Source organism: Bombyx mori, chromosome 20 (genome assembly GCF_030269925.1).
Source record: "Bombyx mori chromosome 20, ASM3026992v2".
NCBI classification, from domain to species: Eukaryota; Metazoa; Arthropoda; class Insecta; order Lepidoptera; family Bombycidae; genus Bombyx; species Bombyx mori.
The window spans coordinates 1869244-1894220 of record NC_085126.1 but is presented as its reverse complement, the minus strand read 5'-3'; the positions used below and the strand labels follow the sequence as shown (position 1 = coordinate 1894220).

At 37.8% G+C, this 24977-nt stretch overlaps 1 protein-coding gene across 2 annotated transcripts in view; it reads left to right on the top strand.

The window, feature by feature from the left end:
• The first annotated feature begins 205 nt into the window (after window positions 1-205).
• Window positions 206-24977, top strand: part of NGR-A5 (neuropeptide receptor A5) — a 127023-nt gene continuing 102251 nt past the window's right edge. The window contains 2 exon segments of one of the 2 annotated variants that reach the window (NM_001134268.1): window positions 206-580; window positions 13467-13584. The gene's annotated coding sequence lies outside the window, so the exon portion shown is untranslated. 2 annotated transcript variants of the gene reach the window in all.

Here is a 24977-nt window from a genome sequence, read left to right as displayed (position 1 = left end):
AATCTAGATCATTATACAATTAATTCACACACACACACACAATAACATAATAATAACATTTGTCTCATGCGAATTCGTAATTAGAATAGAGTATAGTAATATTTTTTTCTCTCATGAAAACAGTATTCAAGTTGGAAGCGTTGTCGCGTTGCACACGGATCCGCGTTTCCTTCAGTCGGCGATTAGCAATCCTTCGTCAGCCGCCAGTCCCTCCTTACTTACCGTCGACCGTGCATGCCTCTTCCCGCAATGGAACGCGCGCGATCGTAAAAAATAAACTTAATTTAAAAAAAAAAAAACCGATACAAATAAAAACTTTTTTGTGAAATAAACTGTTTAGTGTTCCATTTTTAAATCACTAGGATTCTGAATACACCGCTTTGGAAATTCGGATTTTGAAATTTTTGCATCAAATTTAAAATACTTCTTTTTTGTGTGTGTGCGTGTGTGTGTGCATATTTTGTGTATATTTTACGATTAGTCAAACTATTGTTTATTACCGAAATATCATTTGAAGTGTTTGTGCATTAATTGTTCGTGGTTCATTAAGAAATTTTTGAAGCGCTGCCAACATTGAAACGTGAGTAAATAATGAATTTTCAAAATTCGATTCATTATTTTGAGGTACCAACATTATTTAACGTGATTCGTGAACGTTTGCCAAAAACTAATGGATGTTTGAAATAGTTCCGATTCGTATTGTAATTCTTAATTCCCTTATGATTGAATTAAAAACGGTTTGAATTTTTCACGCACACAAAATACGATTAACCTGTACATAAGAACGATTTTAAAATGCGCATTAAAAATGTAATAACGCAGATATAATAAAAAAAAAACCTTAGCCACGCAGAATAGTAATTGAAAAGAAAAATTTAATTCACTAATACAAAAATAAAAAATTAATTGAACATAAAATTTAATGCTGTAACTAATAAGAGTATTAAAATTTATTAGTAATAATCTGATTTATTGACTAATAAAGAATAAATTGCAAAAGGAAATATGTATTCAAATGCATTATTTATATACAAAGTGAGAATTAAAAGCATTAAGGTACAACAATACAAATAAAATAAAAACACACACACACACAAATTATCACTTCAATATCGGCGCTTTTCTTCTTGGATTTCTTATTTTCTGCATCCTTGTTACACAGTTAAGTTATACAGCCTCCTAAGTCCTAGCATCCACCTACTGGTACAAATCTAGTGCAGGTCATATAGCCTTTCTTCTTAATTGTTCCTTGACTACATATGACTTTCCTCGGTACTTCAATAAATTATAAGGCTCCATGGTTCGTGAGGAACGTTGACCTACTCGTGTAGGTCGGTCGTCGTCGACCTGGGCCTCGAATCAATTCGGAAATACATGAAGTCAGCGTCGGAACGGTACTTCGATAAGGCTATGCGTCATGATAATCGCCTTATCGTTGTCGCTGCTGACTACTCCCCGAATCCTGATCACGCAGGAGCCAATCTCCGTCAGCGCCCTAGACACGTCCTTACGGATCCATCAGATCCAATAACCCTTGCATTAGACGCCTTTAGCTCTAACAATCGGAGCAGGCTTCGGGAACCCGGTAACCGTACTCGTCGAACTCGGCAAATAGTTCGACGTGTAACCTAACCTAAACATCAGCCCGCTGAGTTTCTCGCCGGATCTTCTCAGCGGGGCGTGATTCCGATGCGGTAATAAATTCATTCGCGAATCAGCTGTTCTTGAGTTCTCTTTCAGAGGCGCTCGGGCAGCTGTTAGCAAATCTCACCCCTCCTGGTGAGATCTCTCCAGGCTGAGCCTTTGCTCTCCCACCTGTCCTGGTGAAACTGTAAAAAATAAAAAAATGACTTTCCTCCATAGTCATGGATGGAATTGGCCGCATAGTATAGACCAACCGCTTCCTTTATTAGATCTGACCAGCAGTGGTTCTGCCCTCTTTAATATTGCGTATTTCTAACATAATGCAATCATGGGTGCTTTGAAAAAGCTTTGTTGTTTGTTGTACTGTTGTTACATATGCCCCTCAATAATAATAACGTAATATTAATAATAATGCCTCTATATAAAGACGATATATTGCTAAAGCGCGGCAGAACATATTATTTGGCTTAAGTAGCGGAAAAACACATCGTTTTGTACTATCTATATCTATACTTATATTATAAAGAGGAAAGATTTGTTTGTTTGTTTGTTTCGAATAGGCTCCGAAACTACTGGACCGATTTGAAAAATTCTTTTTCCATTAGAAGCCGACATTGTCCCTGATGAACATAGGCTACTTTTTTTATTTTTTTATTTTTTTTTGTTTCATGTGTGTTTTAATGTTTTCAAAGCGAAGCGAGGGCGGGTAGCTAGTTTCTTTATAAAATAAACTCAGTGCCAGTCACCGTGTCCTTTTTTAAAAAGAGGACCTACCCCGTAACAGTACCACGTATCGAGGCGGTCAGATATTGTGGTGCTAACTGGGGTCTCTGGACTTAATTTAAGAACAAGCCCACCGAGAATTTACCTTACCACAATAGAAAACGTGCAAAATCACATTTCATAGCTTGCAGAAAACATAAAACGCATTTTGATTAAAGCAGGCAGTCACGTGTGATGAAATGTGAGATTCAACGTTATGTTCCTTCCCTTACATTTCAGAAGAACGAATAAATTACATATTTATTAGCAAGCGCCTTATTCGACGTGGCTTTATTTGAACGAGGCTTTTAAACTCTTCAGCGGTAAACGGGGGATTATCAGTACCCAATAGCTTTGATGATTCAATCATGCATCTTCATGTGGGCCGTATGCTTTTTTTCCCGCGCAATAAGAAAATAATTGCTAATATACTATCTTCTACAGTTGAGCTTCGTACATAAATGTCCCCTCAATTTTTTGTATGATACCAGTGGTCCCGCAGTAGTCGAAATTCGACTATAATTAATTGAAATTATAAGTTTGTACACTACATATTAAGATTCTATTTTCAAAGACTATTATGCTTCTATAATCACAAATTTCGCCAAGACTACACTATAGAAAAATATTAATAAAGACAAACAATATTTAATCTATTCTCAATTTGACAACAGACGTCAAGAACAAAAGTTTGACAATAAATAAATAGTATGAATGCGTGTGTGCGTCAAATACATGGTAGTGTTTTCTTTATTGATTTAATGTATCTTTTATGCATTATCTTTAAAAAAATATTAGCATTCTGCACTTCTTCTCTATATTCTCTATAAGTGTGGGAAATTTCGTACTCCTCCCTCCGCGCAATTTTCGTAAAAAGGGAGAGAGAGAGAGAGAGAGAGAGAGAGAATACACTTTATTGCACACCAAAACACAATTTACATTCAAAAAAACAATCAAAAAACAGATAAATTTGTACAATAGGCGGTCTTATCGCTAAAAGCGATCTCTTCCAGACAACCGTATAATTTATAGAAATTCTGGAAAATATAAAAAAATATGGCAGGTATGTTGCGGTGTACTATAGATAATACATTATAGAAAATATATACATACAATAAACAAAATATATACCGTTTACATATAATATGAAATATATACTTATTATTATATACCAATATACATACTTACATACAATACATACTAATATACTTACATACACATAATACATCAACAGTATGGAAATAATAAATGATGATGCAAACAAACAGCACTAAGAAGATAAGTAGTGTTCCTTTACCATTCTTTTAAAACAGTTTAAAGTTTGAGCACTTCTCACTGCATCCGGCAGAGCATTCCACAATCGAACCGCCTGGACGGTGAATGAATGATCAAAGAATGATGATGAATGCGCCGGCATTTTCAGTCTCAGGCTATCCGATGATCTCAGGGAAAAATTATGCGTATCACGTAGGAACTCGAAACGTTCTTTGAGATATATGGGGGCATGGGGATTAAAGAGAGTACAGTATAGTAATGAAAGGACATGAGTATTGCGGCGAAGGCGAATTGGTAACCACTTGAGTTTAGTGCGAAATTCAGATACATGATCATATTTCCGTAAACCAAATATGAATCTTATGCAGAAATTTTGTAGCCGCTCAAGTTTATCAAGTTGTGTTTCAGTTAAATCAGTATAGCTGGCATCGGCGTAGTCAAGAATTGGAAGAAGGAGAGATTGTGCAAGCGCAGTTTTAGTGGCAGTTGGAAGAAAATTTCGTAACCGTCTCAAAGATCCAGCTGTTGCAAACACCTTCCGGCTAACCTCTTTTATCTGAGCGTTCCATGAAAGGTTTTTATCAATTAAGATTCCTAAATTTTTCACAGTATCGCTGATAGGAATTGGTACGCCATCAAATAAAATAGCCGGAAGCTGCGACCATTTCACTTTCGAGCACAATCTTGAACTGCCGACAACAATGACCTGTGTCTTCGACGGGTTCACCCTCAATCCATGCGAATTACTCCAACGGGATAATATTGATAAGTCATTATTCAGCGTCTTCATCGCGTTGGTCAGTTCTGACAAAGAAGTTTGTGTATAGATCTGTAGATCATCTGCATACAGGTGGTAGGAAGAAGTAAGTTGTATAGAAATAGAATTTATAAAAATTGAAAAAAGTAAAGGGGATAAAACGCCACCCTGCGGTACACCTACGTGCGTTTCACACCACCACCAGGGATACAAAGTTTTTGCTTCACGTATTAATATATAGATGTCGGTCCTTGCTTTAGGACATATTCGGAATATATCTAGAACGAAGCGCTTGTTCAATTCGGTTTTTTGAATTGAACAGCGAATAACCTGATGACAGTGCGGTGGGATCTCGTTGTGGACTGCAACATTGAAATTAAATTGTCCATGGAATTTGATGGTTTTATACCTGATCACGACTAGCGTTGATCAACAATGATCAATTAACTAAATAACAGAACTTCTCGGGGAATTGATAATTTTTACGCACACAGTCAACGGAGTTGGTTTTGAGTTACTATTTCTGCCATTACCTAGTCAACAGCCTTATTCGCTCTCCTCTGATTGATATTTATTTAGAGGATATTGATCAGATTTAATGTTACCAATAAAAAAAAACAAATATAAAAAAAAGCGCTTTAATAACAAGCCGTACTAAAAGATACCACGATCTGTTTCCTTGTAGTTCTGATCCCTTAAGCCCTGTCTATGGCCAATGATCGGAGGCGCTAGAAGTACATTACAAAGAGTAAAATCCTGTCGAAATGTGATGGTCACGATCCTCAGCAGTGAGGAAACGACGAGGAAACTTTTAATTCGGATATTGGGCCAAAAATAATGGTGGTGTAATCGATTCTCAAGGTTGAAGCAGAAGAGGCAAAAGGCTCTGGTCGGACTAGATACGCTCTGCTCTTAACTCTGCAGACCACGATGTTTACGATCTATGCAGCCGAAAATAGTCATATGGCGTAGAATAATCCTGGAAAAGGTCATTCATGGAGGCCATGTCCCCTATGCAATGGGGATTATCGACGCAAGGTGGAATCGGTTCTCGATAAGTTTTCAAATTTGCTGTAAATTAAGTTTAAAGAGTTTCTATTAGGTATATAGCTTCGGGTGAAGACAAAAGAAGTTAAAACAAATTGGCATCGTAACATTTTTTTCTCCCACTTTCACAACAAAAAACAAAAGAGAAAACACATTACGTATAATGAATTTCAATCTTGAGAAGTCATTGGTTCTGATACAGAAAGTTTATCCTAAGGCGAACTATATGTAATTGTGGAAAACCTTGTTCACTTAGGACGCTATCATCCATTTAATATCAAGCCTTCATTTATTCTTTACCTTCTTTTGTATCAATTTTTAAGCAACGAATTTGAGACTTAAATTTTTTGAGATGCACATAACTGGGGTGGAGTTTTAGAGATTCCTGAAGCTATAAACGCTTGTGTTATTGCACGTAGTGGACTACAATTGTAAATTTCCAGTGACCCGGAGCAGTTCGTCATTTGACATCGTTTTAAGTCTGGGGATCATAATAAATATTTTGTAATGTCGTCGATGGTAAACGACCGAAATGGTGGTGATTAGGGTCACCCGTGGACAATGGAAACGCCAGCGTCGCAGCTAAGCCTCTGCTCGTCGGAAATCTCTCTTGTGCTCATAGTCTCCTTTGAAGAAGGATATGTCATAGCGCTCAAGAAGCAACGTGATGGGGGAATTCATCCAAAAGTCGGATGGTGCTTCGCAAAAATTTCCTCTGAAAAAGCACTTTCGATGAACAAAGTAATAGCAGGAATGAACTTAGCTCTAATGGAGTATGGTGTGATGATAAATTGGAAACAATAGAATCACTTGAAGCACTTGCAGTGGAACACCAAGAAAACAATACAGAGAGAAAGAACCAAAGCTTCTCCGTAGATCCAGAGGCCCACGAAATATGAGCTTCCGAAAAAGGGTCTAGCCCGGAAAATTGATATTGCTTTCAGTTCATTGACAATTAGTTCTCGTCCGATAATTTAACCTTCAATTGAGTGAGGCACTTTCTCAAATACAACACAGACACCTCTAGAATCATAAAGTTTTATCTAATCTATATATTATTATTTAAAAATTAATTGCTGTTCGTTAGTCTCGCTAAAACTCAAGAACGGCTGGAGCGATTTAGCTAATTTTGGTCTGGAAGTCCAGAGAAGGTTTAAAAGGTAGATAAATATGAAAATGCTCGGAATTAAATAAAACTAACAATTTTGTTTTTTCTTTGATGTGTCCCCCGTCGGACGGATTCCTTTTGTTTGTTTTAAGTTTATTTTATACAAAAGTTTAGGTCTTTTGTTTATCGATTGAGGCACTACGAAGTATGCCGGGTCAGCTAGTTTTTATATATTTTAAAACGATATAGTGAATATCTTTAGGCTATGAACAATTTTCGTAATTCAGTGTTTCTTTCTTCACACTCTAATAATTGACTCGTGGAAGGAAAAGATAAGATTATGGTAGCCACGTACCTCATTAATTACCTACGCAAATAAATAAATTCTTCAGATTGGATCTGATTTAATTTCTTTATCACCAAAAACGGAATGTCTAAATAATTAGCAAACTACAATTTTCCTCTGACACGTTATGTGATGTCCATAAAATTAGAAAAGAACAATTATTTACTTTTATTTTTAATATCCTTTTTTTTTATAACTGTTATGTTTAATATACTTATATAATTAATTCTTTTTTACTGGTGGTAGGACCTTTTGTGAGTCCGCACAGGTAGGTACCATCACCCTGCCTATTTCTGCTGTGGAGCAGTAATGCGTTTTGGTTTGAAGGGTGCGCCAGCCGTATCCTGAGACCTTAGAACTTATATCTCAAGGTGGCTGGCGGCATTTACGTTGTACATGGCCATGGGCTCCAGTAACTACTTAACACCAGGTGGGCTGTGAGCTCGTCCAACCATCTATACAATAAAAAAAACCAAATAACAAAATACATATTCATGCGTATTAATTACCTACTCTTACCATATTTGGTATCAATGTCTTCTAATACGGACAATAACTAAATAATGTAGTGGAAAGAATGTTAACCCCGTTCCTTATCGGGAATCATAAATTTTCTCAGTACATTACTTCTAAGCGTTCAATAACTTTTATCTCTTATCAATCACTTCAGAATACCACACCGCGTAATAGCGTTTGATAAAGTTCATAGTTTATACAGGTTAATCAAAATTATTGTCGTAAACCTTCAGAGATATTAAAGTCAGTTAAGAAATCGATTTTTTTTTTTTATTGCTTAGAATGGTGGACGAGCTCACAGCCCACTTGGTGTTAAGTGGTTACTGTAGCCCATAGACATCTACAACGTAAATGCGCCACCCACCTTGAGATATAAGTTCTAAGGTCTCAAGTATAGTTACAACGGCTGCCCCACCCTTCAAACCAAAACGCATTACTGCTTCACGGCAGAAATAGGCAGGGTGGTGGTACCCACCCGCGCGGACTCACAAGAGGTCCTACCACCAGTAATTACGCAATTATAATTTTGCGGGTTTCATTTTTATTACACGATGTTATTCCTTCACCGTGGAAGTCAATCGTGAACATTTGTTGAGTACGTATTTCATTAGAAAAATTGGTACCCGCCTGAGATTCGAACACCCGGTGCATCGCTCAACACGAATGCACCGGACGTCCCGTTAGGCCACGACGACTTTGAAACTTCCACTTGAAATTTCCACAATGTGTTTAATTTGATATGATTCATCATTATAATTATCATCAGTCCACAGCGGTCCATTGCTGGACATAGGCCTCTCGCAATTTGCACCACTGAGCCTAGACTTCCCTATAATAAATGTCGATGCTTGAAAGGCAAACGTGACTAAGCGACAATAACTGCTTTATACATAAATGATAGGCAATAACCATATTCGATGCGCAAAAAAAATATATTTCTAGGTCTATTAAATTCATTTCAATCCTACAACTACTAGCTAGATTCGTTAAAATATTTTTTTTTTCAGGTATTTCAACTTTAAATTAGTCTACTGTAAAGTTCACGCATTGTCGCTTAGTCACGTTTGCCTTTCAAGCGTCGATATAATTAATTATAATTTTAATACTTAAATTTATACCAGGCGTGCCTTGAGGTGTCAATTGATTTAAAAAAAGCTTTATTTAGAAATAATGTATTATATAAAACTTGTTACTTTTTCCCGGGATAAAGAATTGCTTCTGTCGCTATTTGGTCTATACTCGTAAAAGACTAGGCGATTTGTAGAGATATTGGTAAATGACGAACAAACAAACACACTGTCGTCTTTATTATAATTATTTTATTTAGCACTAGCTGACCCGGCAGACTTCGTAGTGCCTCAATCGATAATGTATAAAATAAACTTAAAACAAACAAAAGGAATCCGTCCGACGGGGGACACATCAAAGGAAAAACAAAATTGTTATTTTTATTATATCCGAACGTTTTCATATTTATCTAACCTTTTAAACCTTTTCTGGACTTCCACAAATAATTCAAGATCAAAATTAGCCAAATCGGTCCAGCCGTTCTCGAGTTTTAGCGAGACTAACGAACAGCAATTCATTTTTATAACACACTGTCGTCTTTAATAAATTATTTTATTTAGTATGTTAGAAGTATTGTATATACAAGTCGTTCAAGTTATAAACGATATTTGAGCGAATTTAGATTCAAACACCCATTTTTAACTAATTAGAGTAATAAAGATTCAAACTTTTATAAATTTATGTTTTGTGATCTCCTCTTTGCGACGCTAATCAAAATGTGACTACCTCTTGCGTCTGGTTCAAGATTTAGAGATCTTTATTTTATGAACTTACCACCCACTATTACAAAAGTGTTTTAAAATATATTGTGTAGTATGTAACAGCCTTGTTGTGCCCTTAAAATCCGTGGTAGTAGCCCTGAGCTTATCCACTTTCGATGACAATAAAAGCAGCAAGTCAGTGTGAAGCATTCCACATACATCGATAAAAGGCCTTTCCTCCGAAAAAATGTCTCCATCGTACCGGAATTATCTAAGCAATAACATGAACAGAATAGCCGATAAGTGGGCTAATGGAGCATAAATATTGGAACGAGATTCCTTGGCTATTGTGGCTGTTTCTAAAATGTCCATAGCACTATTGGAGACATTGAAACATAGATTCTGTTTTCCGCATCGTATTTCTAAGAAAATCTGGGGCATGGGAATGACGTAAAGGGTATGCAAAACTGCGCTTAATGAGAAATCTTTTATTTGACGTGAAGCTTCAGTTTCAGTCGATACTTCGTATTGGATAACACATTCTAGTTGAGTTGAGATAGTTTTTAATTGAGGTTTTTATATTTTTATGTAACGGAATTCTGATGGCGTGCAGCTTCTTTGACAGAACGTATGATATACAATGACTAGACATAGATTAAGACAGAAACATGACGAGTGGGACTTTTCAAGACTGGAAAAAACAAATGACTGAATACGACCGTTCACTGGCCGTGGTAATTTTTCAATGCTCTTTGTATAAGGCTGAAAGACCGACCACAATGTGTGTTTAACCCTTAATTCGACTCTGTGCGGTATACTTCCCATTGAATGGGAAAAAAAAATGCACATTAAAATATACCATATATTCAGTGCTCTGGGTGCTATAAGGCATCATTAATTATTCACCTACGTGGTCAAAAATCAGCAACGGGTGCACTTGATCCGGACACGAACAATCGGCGGTGATATGATAGTAAGGAAGGACGTGCCGCGAGGGCTTTCAGTAAGTCGTGTTTTATTCATTATTTTACGGCTTTTTTTTCTTGGAATTTATTGAAAACTAAAGATAATATACCCGGATAGCTACTTACAATATTTTTATTGTCTTACTGTGTTTTATTTAGTTTTCATAGCGCTCGCAACTTCTACGTCCAGTATGCTTCCCAGTGTCGATTTACTAATAAAGTAACAGCTTAAAATTATGTCCAGTATTCTTCACCTTACCAAATTAGTTGACAACTAGATACAAAAGCTTCTTATCATGTGTATAGTGAAAATGCCTTCTTATCTTATTATTTGTCTACAGAATTCAAATATGCCTAAGTAGCCGACATCATGCCATTAAAACGATTCGAGCCGATTAAACGCAATATTCATTTTGTGGACAACACCTATCCGGATGAGGACCGGTATTACAAGATATGTCCGTTCATTGAAAAAATAAGAAGGAACTGCCTTTCGACAAAAGAAGAAGTTATGTATAGTATAGAAGAAATGACCATACCATACAAGGACACTAAATCAGAACACCGGAGACAGTATAATCCTATGAAACCAATGATTCAAGAACTTGTTAAAATAAATGTACCGGAAGATGACACTTTTCGGTACATCTATTTTAGGGAGGAGGAGCATCAGATGACACTGGGTGCTAAAATGGTATAAGCCCTTTAAAACAATTCAGACTCCAGGATGTACTGTACATTTCGATAGTTTTTTTACGACGGTCGACTTGATCTGGTATATACGTGAACACCGAGGAATATTCAGTCTCGGAACTAAATGACAAAATAGACTGAAAGGTTGCACCAATGGTCTGTTAAGTGACAAGGAACTAAAGAAAAGAGGCAGAGGTTTGCTTAGCCAAGTCGTAGCCAACAACAAAAGGATAGAAACTGTCAAATGGTACGATAATAAAGTTGTGGCATTGGCTTGTACTTATGCAGAATCTTACCCAGTTCATGAAATCAAGAAATGGAGTAAAGAATAGAAAAAGAAAGTGGGTGTCCCATGTCCACAATTAGTTCGATATTATAATCAACATAATATGGGAGGAGTCGACCTGTGCGACCTGTTGATAGCTCTCTATAGAATATCTTTCAAAAGCCGACGCTGTTACATGAACATTTTTGGCCAAATGTTAGATATAGCATTTAACAATGCTTGGCTTGTCTGTATAAGGAAATGCAACAAAAAGAGCCTAAAAAATATTAGTCTGAAAAAGTTCAGACAAAGATTGGTGGTTGAATTAACGCAAAAAGGAAGGCCAGTTCAAATAGAACGACGAAGTCAGTTATCGAAAAAGGCGCTAATCTAAAACCCTATCAAATTGAGGCCCCCAGATTCTGTACGTTACGATGGCTACAACCACTGGCCTGAAAATACAACGTATGGACGTTAATGTTCTGTAGGGACAATAAACGAACATACTCTATTTTAAATGCCAGCAGAGGTTATGCTTAGTTACGAAAAGAAACTGCTTTTATAATTTCCATCTTACGTAAATAAGTAGACAGATGACCAAATACATCATTCTTTTGGGAACTTTTACACAGATACTTTTGGGAACCATAGGACTTGTTTTTTATATAGATTGGTCTGGTTGGTGGAATCTCTTCATAATAATCAATATTATGAAGATTTTATGTACATTAATCACCATGTTCAGAATATAAGTGACTTGTTCCTAATAGTAATGTTCTTAAGGAGACAATTTTTTTAGTAAAATGAATATTTTATGACAAAATTACTTGTTTCTTTAATTCTTTCCCTTTGACAGTGGGAACTATACTGCACATGATAGGAGAGCAACAGTTTCTTAGAAACTTGGTAACGTCCAGTATAATGGACGTACATTTTTCCGGAAACTGGAAAAGTTATATTTTTTCAATTTTTTTTTTAGGGTCTCTTACAAGCTAAGAATCAAGATCTGGAACGATTTTGAAAATTAAATTAAAAAAAACAATCCGTCGAATTAAGGGTTAATTAGCTTGGCCTTTTAAAACATGATTGAATTTATTATTGTTGTAACATCACCGCTTATTTTCGTTTTTATTTATTGCTTAGACGGGTGGTCGAGCTCATAGTCCACCTAGTGTTAAGTGGTTACCGGAAGCCAAAGACGTAAACAATGTAAAAGCCGCCACAACTTCATTACTGGTGGTAGGACCACTTGTGCGTCGGCACCACCACCCTGCCTATTTCTGCCGTGAAGCAGTAATGCGTTTCGGTTTGAAGAGTGGGGCAGCCGAGAACTTATATCACAAGGTGGGTAGCGCATTTACGTTGTAAATGTCTATGGGCTCCAGTAACCACTTAACAACAGGTGAGCTGTGAGCTCGTCCACCCATCTAAGCAATAAAAAAAAACGTGATTTCTAAGTCTCAGTATGACAATGCAACATCTGCCGCAGTGTTCAAACCGAAATGTTTTACTATTTCAAGGCATATAATTAATTATATGTAGGTATAGTAATGGTGCCTATCCAGCGGGTTCACGCCCTATTACCAGTAACGAAGAACTATTCCAATGGAGCCTGTATTACTTTGAAGTAACATATTAACCGATGACAGCTAAGAGACTGCAACTTCAAGACTTATCGATAGAAGTGGAGCGAGCAACTTGGCGCCGCCTCGCGACTGTCACGCTTCGAACTTGCTTTTGACAACGCGTTGAACTTAGATTTTAATTGAAAATGAACTAGGCGACTGTCTGTTCAGAAGTTTGCGTGAAATACAACGTGAAATGTTTGTGTGAAAGCGGTTACGATAGAACGAGCTATGATTGTAGCATTGTTATACTATGTATGTTAGTATTACATGTGATATTTTGGCACGGTTTTAGGCAAAAAAATCCCTACCTATTTGTTGGTCCCTACCTATAGCTTAAGAGGTTACTCCAGCAAGCATTGACGGGAAGGTGAGCTCTCGCGCTCAACCTGCAAGAATTTGCTAACACTAGCCCTAGCAAGAGCAGTACTTCTCAGAGTCTACCACTGGATCGGAATCGCGTTCCGTCGAGAAGATCCGACGAGAAATTCAGTGGAGCTTTGAGGCATGGTATCAACATTAATAATTTTGCAATAACACTTTCCTATGCCTATTATATTATGTTACGCGCTGGGGTTCAGAATAAATAAAATTCTACCGAATTACAAGTCAACATTGTATTTATCACTTAGAACACTCAAAACACTTCACAAAAACTTTAAAATTCTCAGTTCGCTTCTTCGCTTCGCTTCAGGTGTTCCGTTCGCTGTTTCTCTTCGAGTAGTTCCGATTACTAACTGACTGCTTGCCATCTCTGCAACGCTTTTGTAGCCGATACCACATCCCTAGAATTATCGAGAATATTCCGCAAAAGTCGAGTATAGTGTGTTTCCGCTTTCTGACAATAGATGGAGTTGTACTTCTCTAGCGTTCTAGATGCTACTAGATCCTTTGATATTCGTTCGGCTATTTGGCGATAGATGGCGTTACTCTTACCGGTGTAACAATATTTTAGCAGAATCGTAATACCTATCCGTCCGGTATATAAATAGGTATGTAAATGTTAAGGGTTTGATTTTGGATATTTTTTATGACCTCTATACGGAGACGGTCATATGGCTCACCTGATGGTCTGTTTTTACTATGACCCATGCAAGTCAGCAATGAAGTCGTTGTCAGATTCAGTGCTCTCCGCAAGCCTTGTTTGAAGAAGAAAATGTCGTACAGTTTGGGAAACATCCTATAGGGGAGTTCGTGCTAGAGCCGGATTGTTCTTGATTTGAAGTATAGTCACAACCCTTCGACAGCGGCTGCCCCGTTCAACCCTTCAATCCGAAACGCATTACTGCGTCACGGCAGAAATATGCAGAAGGGTGGTACCTACCCGCGCGGACTCACAAGACGTCTTACCACCAGTAATTACGCAAATTATAATTTTGCGGGTTTCATTTTTATTACACGATGCTATTCCTTCACCGCGGAAGTCAATCGTGAACATTTGTTGAGTACGTATTTCATTAGAAAAAATGGTACACGCCTGCGGGATTCGAACGCCGTTGCATCGCTCAATACGAATGCACAGGACGTCTTATCCTTTAGGCCACGATGACTTCAACTTTTCGGGCAGCAGTTTGAATGTCAGTGCTGCCTAAGAGTGACAGTGAATACTTAATGCAAGAAAAAACCACTTATTTTTACCTCTCTAACTATAACTCATTACACATTGGCGGCAGAAATAAGCCTTACAATTGAATATGACTTAAAATACGCCATACCACAACATAATCCATCATCTCGAACATTTTAAAATGCATTTAAATAAACTTGTTTCTCATTTCGAACTATTTTCAGTATAGGGTTAAGACGAGGTTAAAGAAACACATTTACAAACGCATTCAGAGCTATTGTGAGCTTCTATTTCAGAAACTGGTATAATGCACACGCGATACTATTGCATGCGTCATACGAAGAGGTTAATTAGGTTACGTGATGCACAGCGCGATTAGTATTATAACGCAGTATAGGGTTCGGGGGTTTGCTGATTTCGCTCCCTAAGATCACTGCTGGAAAATAGCAATATAGAACAGTCAAAGTTCGCGTGGCCCGTAAGTTGTGACAGTCGTTTATGAGCATTGACAATATCAAGGGCACAGACGCCACATACCGGAGCTCTATTCAAGTTATCCATGCATCAGCCCGCTGAGTTTCTGGCCGGATCTTCTCAGCGGGTCGCGATTCCGATCCAGTAGTAGATTCATTCGCGAAACAGCTGCTATTGAGTTATATGGTCTCCTTAGAAGGCGCTCGGGCAGTTGTAGACAAACCCGAACTCTCCTGGTTGAGCCTTTGCTCGCCCATCTGTCCTGGTGAAACTGAAAAGTCCTCCGGGCTACCTGTAATCTTTCAATCACAAAAAAAATACATTCAAGTCTTATTTAAAGAAAATGATGATACATGCCCAAAATTATGCTTTTATTTATTAATTAGATGGGCAAACTAGCTCACGGACCATTTGTTACTCACCCTGCGAATACTGCTTCACAGCAATAGTTAGGCAGAATGGAAAGATCTTTCCGTGCAGGATCGCAAAATGTCCTACCATAAGGAACAGTTCGTGACAGCTCCCTTCAGAGTTTTAACGCTGCGTGACAAGTACATTTCTTTATTATTGCTACTATGGAAAGACGAACTTACCACCTATCTCATGTCGAGTGGTCATTGAGGTCCATTGATATCAGACACATCAATGCCGCCACCCACCTTGAGGCATGAGTTCTAAGCTTCAGTTTTTACAGTACAATGGCTGTACCACCCTTCAAAAGGAAATGCATTACTGGTTCACGGCAGAAATAGACATGGTGGTGGTACTTACTCGTGCGGTCTCACAAGACGCCGTACCGCCAGTAATTACGCAATATTTTTTTTTGGGCGTTTGATTTTTATTGGAGATGCTACTTCTTCATAGTGGAAATCATTCGCGAATATTTGTTATTTCAGTAGAAAAAATGGTAACTTTTTTGAAGTTATACTTCTTTAGGCGCGTTATGAAAAATTGATGAGAGTGAAATTTTACGATGCGCGCGCACCGTGACACAAAATTAACAGAATGAAGTTGCTCACTAAATCGCTCATTACAATACGACCGACGTAACTTGGCGAGTCTGAATATAGCCGCAGGTGAACTTTCGCGCAGGTACACTCGTAAAAAAAAGTGTTATTAGCATTCATTTTTTAACGTTAAATATTTATTATTAATTATTTAATATTTAAAAAAAAAACATTTATTAAAAATAAAGTATAACTTCTTACGCGCGTACATAAGTACACGCATCCTTTTTTTAATGTTGGGGAGTCCGTTGATGAATGAAAAAACTTCAAAAGTACTGAGATCTGTAAATGCTGTTTAATTTTAAGTAGGTACCAGCAATGTAAGCAAAATTCGATACGAATACACCAGGCGTCTTCCAATTAGGCCAACGCCTCAGATTCCTACATTATGTCATAAAGCCGCATTTGACGTGGCAAGGGATTATTGAGGTGCGAAGGTCTGCCTCTAGGGACAATGCGAAACCCGAAAGAAAAAACATGGCAAAACCTTTCATATTCGGAAGAGGGTTTATTTTTGGTTTTCCTGAAATTCCCAGTTGAGAATGTTATTATTTATAACAACAATTGTATAGCAGTTTCTTGGCTAGTACCTACTAAAATCCTGTTTGTTTAGCTCGCAATGAAAAACGTCTAATTCGCAAGCACAAATAATTGAAGACATCAGTGGATGAAGGGTATATTATGATACAATTTTGAGAAAACAGGCAACAAGCTTTTTTTTATTGCCCATGTAAGCAGACGAGCATACGGACCACCTGATGGTGAGTAGTTACCGTCGCCCATGGACTTCAGCAATGCCAGGGGCAGAGCCAAGCCGCTGCCTACCGCAAAGCTTTGTTACTTGTACTTTTTCTTCTTACATATCTCCTTAATCACATGTAATTTTAAAAAACAGCCTTTCAGCCCGGGGTTTTAAGGTCTAATACGGTTTATAGGCACATAACACCTTCATTCAATGTAAAAACTCAAAAATCTTAAAAATGGTACTTAACCCCTTCATCCGCTCATGTCTTCAATTATTACTGTCACTTGACAATGTCATACACCTACATGTGACACACCTTAAGATCAGTTGATCAAGTCCAAGAACCGTGTCTCCATTCTCAAGCTTGCCCTACTTTCTTGATTTACAAAATATTCACTTACTATTCAATATTGTTTCGTTTTTATTGCCTTTGTTGGCAGACAAGCACACGGCTTACCCGATGGTAAATAGTTACCGTCGCTCATAGGTATCAGCAATGCCAGGGAAGACGCCGAGATTGAGCAATAACAGGTCTGTGATGCCCTTAGATGTCCTGGGCCGCACGCGCGCTACACTGAAGGAATCAGCATGTTCTCCCTGGCCTAGAGGCCCGGGCAACCCGCTGAAACTCCTTCGTGCTGGGGATTGGGGTTTGCAATTATCCCCCATAAACGAGGAATTCCTAGTAAGCGCGAGTCATAAGCTCGCGTTGATTACGTCCCTGCCCTTTGTACACACCGCCCGTCGCTACTACTTACAACCTAGCCATAGTCTAGTTCTGAGGACTCTCCGCAAACCTTGTTTGGAGAAGGTTTTCAAGTTGATGCGACCTATTTGATCGGCATACAGCCTATCATGAGACCCAATTTCAAGTGAGTATTCAGAGCTTCTCTCAAGAGCGGTCTGTCATAGCTTGCAAAAGATACCATAATGGAGACTCCACTCCGGTAGAACCACAATTATACATTGAGATTGTTTTAGGGCTGTTGAAACTTCTTCTTCTTTTGGTAGATCTGGTATTAGATCATTTTAGAATGATATATGGAGCCGTTACAATTAATTTGATCGAGATTCAGTAGAAAAAAAAAACCTAAAATATCGTACCATCTCTTTGCTTTGCAAATTGTTCAAGTGTCAGTTAATTGCTTTAAGTTGAACGGGTCGGACAAAGGCTTGGTGAATGCCAAAGATTGACTTTCCAACTTCGAAGAGAGACACTAAAGGAATTTAAAGTAATTTAATAGTTGGTGAAATTTTGATATTGCAAAAGATTTCGAGTACCTGAGAGCATTGCTTTGTGAAAGAATTTTAATTTGTCTGCTAATCATAGTTTTCCAAGTTTTCTATGATGGTACTCGTTGTCTTGTTGGTGATGGCAGAAATGTTCATGGACTCTAAACACCTTTCTTTTTTCTTGCATGATAGGGATTTACATTGTACATCAAGGGAGAGAAAAGTACGACATTTCCTTCATCCCGCGTGTAAAATTTTACGAGATTTTTATGAGATGTCCTACTTTTTTCCCGCGGTGCACATACTATTTTTTCTCCTACCAGGCCGAAAGTTCGTGGAGTACCGAGCCGGGGTCCAGGGGCAAAGCCCTGGCGTACTCATAAAAACAATTTAATTGTTTTTTAATTTTTTAAATAAACTACTACTAATTCTATCTACTAAGACTATTATTATTCTCATTATCCTCTCGCAGGTCTGCTGGAAGAGATTTCTCAAAGAAATAAGCAGTGCCTTTGTACATAATTTTCCTATTACTCTGTACTGTGTCTTGTTTTCTGTGTGTACATAAATAAATAAATAAAAAAAAAAAAAAAATAAATTGAATAAGAGCTGTCTGATGAACTCATCTTTGCTTAATATTTCACTATTAAATTTTATTGCCTTTTGTTTATTTCACTTTTACACAATATTGCAAATTACTCGAACACAACAATGGCGGAGAATTTTAGGTGCGTGAGAGTAGGCGTAGACACTAACGCGCATGTGCAATTGACAGTACCCAGGGAGGAAAAGTTACACTTTCTTCTCTGTACAGCGAGAGGAAAAGTTAGACTTTCTTCCCTGTACAGCGGAAGGAAAACCGAACTTTCGGCGTAGGTAGGAGCAAAAACTTATTCCCAGCTCATCTGGTATTAAAAGATTACCGGAACCTATAGAGATCACAAAAGAAATGCCGTAATACACCTTCAGACGCGAGGCTACCTGTTGCTAGTAATCTCAAGTGGCTATTATAGCTTCAACGGACGTATAAGCGAGCTCACGGGGCTCAACTTGGCTCAGTTGTATTATATAATTTTATTATTATTATATTATTTATAATTATTTTAGTTTTATATAATTTTTACTGGTGGTAGGACCTCTTGTGAGTCCGCACGGGTAGGTACCATCGCCCCGCCTATTTCAGCCGTGGAGCAGTAATGCTTTTCGGTTTGAAGGGTGGGGCAGCCGTTGTAACTATACTGAGACCTTAGAACTTATATCTCGAGGTGGGTGGCGCATTTACGTTGTCGAAGTCTATGGGCTCCAGTAACCACTTAACACCAGGTGGGCTGTGAGCTCGTCCACACATCTAAGCAATAAAAAATATATATATAAGTGCCGTACTACCCTTCAAACTAGAACTTATGACTACTTCGCGGTGTGAATAGGCAGAATAGTAATGTCTACCTACATGGGCGTCCTTGTAAAACGTAAATGGAATCTGCAGCGGTCGTGGCTTACGATAAGAAGCCCGGTGCATTCTTATTAAGTAACGCTATTGTGCCGGTATTTGAATCCCAAAGGCAGGCAACAATCTTTAATACGCTTTTATTAGCTTCAGACGTATGTATTTTTGTAACGGAATCTTTGAACATGATTTTGACCCCTATTAAAACGTCGGATTAACTCGAAATTTGGTATACTTATAGAAGACCGACATTTCAATATTAAAAAAAATGAAAATGAAAAAATTAACAGAATTGAAATTCAAGTAAAAAATTAAAAATAAATAGTTGTTTAAAAAAACTAACAAAATACGCTTTTATCGAAAATCCAACAAAAAAATAGAAAATAAATTTTAATAAATTTGTATTAAAAATAGTGTAATAAAAAATGATTTTATTTTAAAAAAAGCGTGGGGTGCATGATATAAGTACCTAGTTATAATATTTTATGAACAGATATGAGTAGAAGGGTTATTTTGATAATATCCTGAAAAGCACCCCATAATGCTCCGAAAACATAGCAGCCAGTTCTCCGCTAAATACCTTAGTCGCATTTTCCGACGCCCACAGCATGAGAAGGGGCTAAAGCTAATTTAGGACATCACAGCCAGAATGTATGCACAGTGTATGTTTATGAGTGCCGAGACTGACTGTATGACAACACAGTATTGACATGTCCGTCAGCTCCTCGTTAAACTGAGTGGGTCACTTGGTCGAGTGCCAACGTAAACCAATAAAAGATATCCACGATTATAAGTCCGTGCTATCACAATAAAAACAGGATATCATGTCAGTAGATTTAGTTCTAGCTTAGATGTACAATCTCAGCTGACATATTTTTATTGTTTTCAGGGGGTTCTTTTCTTTTTCTATTATATTATTCATATTTTTAATGTTACTATATAATATACTATGTGCTGGTTTGTCAGTGATCCATAAGACACAAGTTTTTTTTTGTTTAGAGCATGTAAGATTTGGTTAGAGCATGAAACGCAGCGGGGGTTTCATCCCAAGCTGTCGGATCCACATTTAGAATAGAACTAGAATACACTAGCATACTTGCGATGCTCTTGAAAATCACGTATGTAGCCACTTTGAAAAGTAAAGTGAAAAACCAAGTATCTTTTGCAATCCAATTTTTTCCCTACCTATTTGCTAGTAGCCTAAAGGGTCTTCAAGCTACGTGTACATGTAAGTCAACTACCTGACATAATTTGCCAACACTAGTCCTAATAATAGCAGTGCTTCGCAAAATCTACCACCGGATCGGAAACGCGACCCACCGAAAATGTAATCCAATTGTCCCTACTCTTGGGGTGGTATCTACCCATCCCTGGTCTAAAGCACGTTCTGATTATGCAAAGAAGTATCGGTTTCCGTAATATCTGTGATAATATTGACAAAAGACATTTTTTGGAAGAATGAATGCAATCTTACAGTCGCCCCAATAGTGTTTCAAAAGGGAAAATTCTTCGTTTACTTTGGACGTTATCATTGATATTTCAGCGAGGTTTTGTTAGAGCTCGTTAACCGACCAGGCCGCGGTATGGAATTTTCGGTTTTATTGTTTGTTTTAAAAGAACTACTTTTGTTTGAAGGATCGTTTGCGGAGTTTGGGGTTTGGGCGACCCAATAATATTACATAAAGTTAGTGGAATTCGGTGGGATATTCATAAATTCACCTTCCATTAACCTTTTACCACCATCTTCATTTAATTGTGTTTGGTTCGAAATTGAGCTTGTTATTCAATTAGAAATGTCTTAACGGATTTAGATAAGATTTCTAACAAGCATCACATAGATTAGCACATATGATAGTTTTCAACATTGTAAATTTCTTGAGTGTAGCAACGACGGATATTTGTGATATCGTTTATGTCGTATAGTAAATGCTTTAGTGCATCCGATGGTTTGTGATTTTACATACCAATAGGTCCACAAATAGACTCATAGTTTATGGACCAGAAAGTGACACATACAGCTCTGTAGTGAATGCAATTTGCCTCATTCATCTTGAACAACGAATTTAACTCAGTAAAAACTTATTGTATTGCTCATTGATCTTTACGTTCGTACGAGAAGACGATTTTAAGTGGCTACGAGAGTGAACAATGTGGCCTGTCACCACGAAAAAGCGCACTAGCGATCGCGATATGCTAGGTTTTTGGTGAAGGCTATATGGGGTGACTGAAGGGAATTGAGGCTGTTACACTGGATGAGCACAACAATTACGGAACGGCTGGTGGCAGGCTGGTTCTCGTCCAGTGAGATATTCCGGAACACCACAATACGAACGACCGAAGTCGCCAAGACGATCGGGGTCCGAAGGGTTAGTTAAAGGTCTGGTTACAATGTTGACCACGGTACCGGACCACGGCTGACCGCCTCTTTTGGCAGTCCACAAACGCAGCGGCCGGCTCTTGGCCCAAAAAAAGAAATAGGTCTCTGATGAATCCCTTAATGACATCCATAAATATATAAATAAATATTTACTAACAATCACGCCACGTTAACTGTTCCCGTGATAAGTTCGTAAAGAACTTGTGTTACAGGTACCAGATAACGGAAAATAAATGTAAGATTTTTATTACACACATACCTACATATACATCCATAACATATACATCCATAACACTGGAAAATACATTTAAATTTATTATACAAATATCTTCCCTTGGCGGGATTCGAACCCGCGACCCCCTTGTCTAGTGACTATGTCACTTACCACTACACCAGACAGCCATTTAATCCATAGAGGGAGCTGATAAAGTAGCGCCATTCTAGGCTACATATGTAAGGTATTCTGACCTAAATACGTTGGGATTCACAATAAATTACTCTGAAACACCGCTTGTCCTGCCCCTGCTCAAACACTGGAATATAAAACTAGGCGTGCAGTGTATTGTCAACAGGACAGAGACATAAGCCGACTGTATGTGACAGGGGCCGTGTTACCCAATGGTTAATTATGGTTTTTAGTCAAGTTTTTGAGGCGTTTGAACACGGTGAAAGCGTGGCAGTTCATTGTGTTTTTTGTGGAAAAATGTACGATGTAAATTCCGGATTATTTTCGGTACAAATCGTGCCGCTGTTAACTCGACTTTTTGTTGCTATAGGCCGCGAGAGAACAAGAGGTTTTGTTTTGTGTTTCTGATTAATCTAGTTGGACAGATAATCTTACAGCTCACCTGGTATAAATTGGTTACCAGAGCGCATAGATGCGCTGCCCACCTGGAGACATCGGGTCAAAGTTTCAATCGTATTGCAAAACTGCGGCCCCAGCTCGGCCCAGATTTTTTTCCCTACCTATTCGCTACACTTACGAGGCAATTTCAGCTACGCCCAGACGGGTAGGTGAGCTCACGGGCTCAATCTGAGAAAATTTGCTAACACTAGCCCTAGCAAGAGCAGTGCTTCGCAGAATCTACCACCGGATCAGAATAGTGACCCACTGAGAAGATCCGGCGAGAAACTCTGTGGAATTCCAATGTAGAGACGCCAGCAATATCAAGCCGTTGGCTACCTCTTGATAACTCTCCTCTAACCTCTTTCGCGCTCATCATATATCGTTGCAAGAAGTCAATTCCTGAACTGACTGACCAAAACGCCCTAAACATCGGATAGATAATTGATTTGTAGGTTTCCTTTCTGCTATGACTGAATATCGACCCGTGATCATAGTGCTTGCTTAAATATCGGGAACTAAATTGAACATATAAACACTGTACATAACGGTGAAAGTTCAAAACTGAAACATCTCATAAAATACGTACAGGTGTTTTTGTTGTTTACAATAATTTCTGCTAGAAATAATAATCATGATTATGAATGTAACGCACCTCGAGACGAAAACTATATAAATCGCATCCATTATCAAAACATCTCTGACAGCATAGAACCAATCTATGCGTTTCACTGCGAAGCGGAAGATTCCAATTTAGCCACGATTATACATAGAACACTCAATTGCCGTTGAAAATTTTCATTAGACGACCTTTAAATAAAGTTGAATTTCCTTCGTGGAGAACGAAGGAATTTTATCGCTGGCAAGATTTGAATGAAAGTGTATTATCGCCATTTTCATTGTTCGTAAATGGAATTAGTGCCTTACGGCTAGTTCGTCATGGTTCAAAATATGAATTAGGTAGTCGAACTGAAGAACAGAACCCGTCAACGACAGAAGAAATGTTTAAGTTCGTTCATGTGTTCAATAAAAGGGATACCAGCAGCTCTGATTACTCAAAATGCCCACCCGCTATCTGAACGATCCTCAGTTGAACGCAATTTTGTTGAGTGTGACGTCACTTGGGGTTAAATTAAAACACGAGCATTAGCTCATACTTTTTTATCAGCATTAGATCATACACAATTACACATCCATTCACTATTATGAGGCAGTAATTTTTTGTGAAAAATTATTACAATTACTAGATTTTCATTATATAAAAATGGTTCGTTGAGATTTCACAAAAAAAATCTTTTATATTAATTAAAATCCAACTGCTTTTTAACACGCGCATATTATGAGCTTGGCCTGTTTCTATCTAGGTAACGAAATATTTCAACTTAATTTTCTACACATCTGATTGAAAATTTTCACATGTAGCAAAGATAGAAGACAATACAAGAAGTTTCTTTCATCATATTAGCCCATATCTTTAGCTCTTTGGTACCCACTACTGGGCATAGGGCTCCCCTTTTTATGCCATAATGTTCAATCGTCCATAACTCTCTTCCACGTCGGCCTTACCGTACTGACCGCGCCACCGGTCTACTGCGTCACTTTCGGCACCTCGGCGACATCATCTTAGTCACTGTTCCGTCTATGTCCTACTGATCAATAAAATTGTCATTTCATCTTACTAAGTATCCACCCAAACCTCACTTCAGGTCTGCTACTCTCTTACCAACATCTACAACTTTTGTTTGGCATCTAATCTCAGTATAACGATACCGATTTATTAAATTGTTGCCAAGCATAGAACGTCCAAAATTCAGTGTGCATTTTCAATTCTTTACTTCGATTTATTTCATTACTTTGACCCAATATCCTTTTTTCAAAGTTATATTTAAAATGTTCAATTATCTGGTCGATTATTCTTCAGTTATTCAATTTAAGCTACTAATTTTAGCCCTAGCTAATATTTAGCAGCTAATTTTAGCAGTAGCTAATATTTAGCAGCAGTAGTTAATATTTAGCTAATATTTAATATTTAGCATAGTTTAGCTACTATTATAGCAGCACTATCACTTTTGATGTTTATTTAAATATTATCGGTAAGTAAGCTGCTTTCAGTAATTTCTTTCCTTAAATGACTATTGTCCATCTGATAAGACCGTCCATTGTATTTATTGTATTTAATATATACTTTGCATTTGTTTTAATTTTATATCATTACGACAGATTCTGACGTCACTTTAACTTATTTTGTTACTTAGAATGTTCTTCTTCTTCTTCTTACTTTTGCAGCATGTTCTTTTGTTCTGCCGCATAGAAATTTCCCATGAGTTTTACTATATCAGTATCAAATGTACTCGATGTGCTCTTATTCGAACTGGACCGCGTGAGTACTTTGCGGAACCTACGAACCTCTTTATATCTATAAGTATATATTAATACGTAAAGCAAAAACTTTGTATCCCTTTTTACGAAAATTGCGCGGACGGAAGAGTATAAAATTTCCTACACTTACAC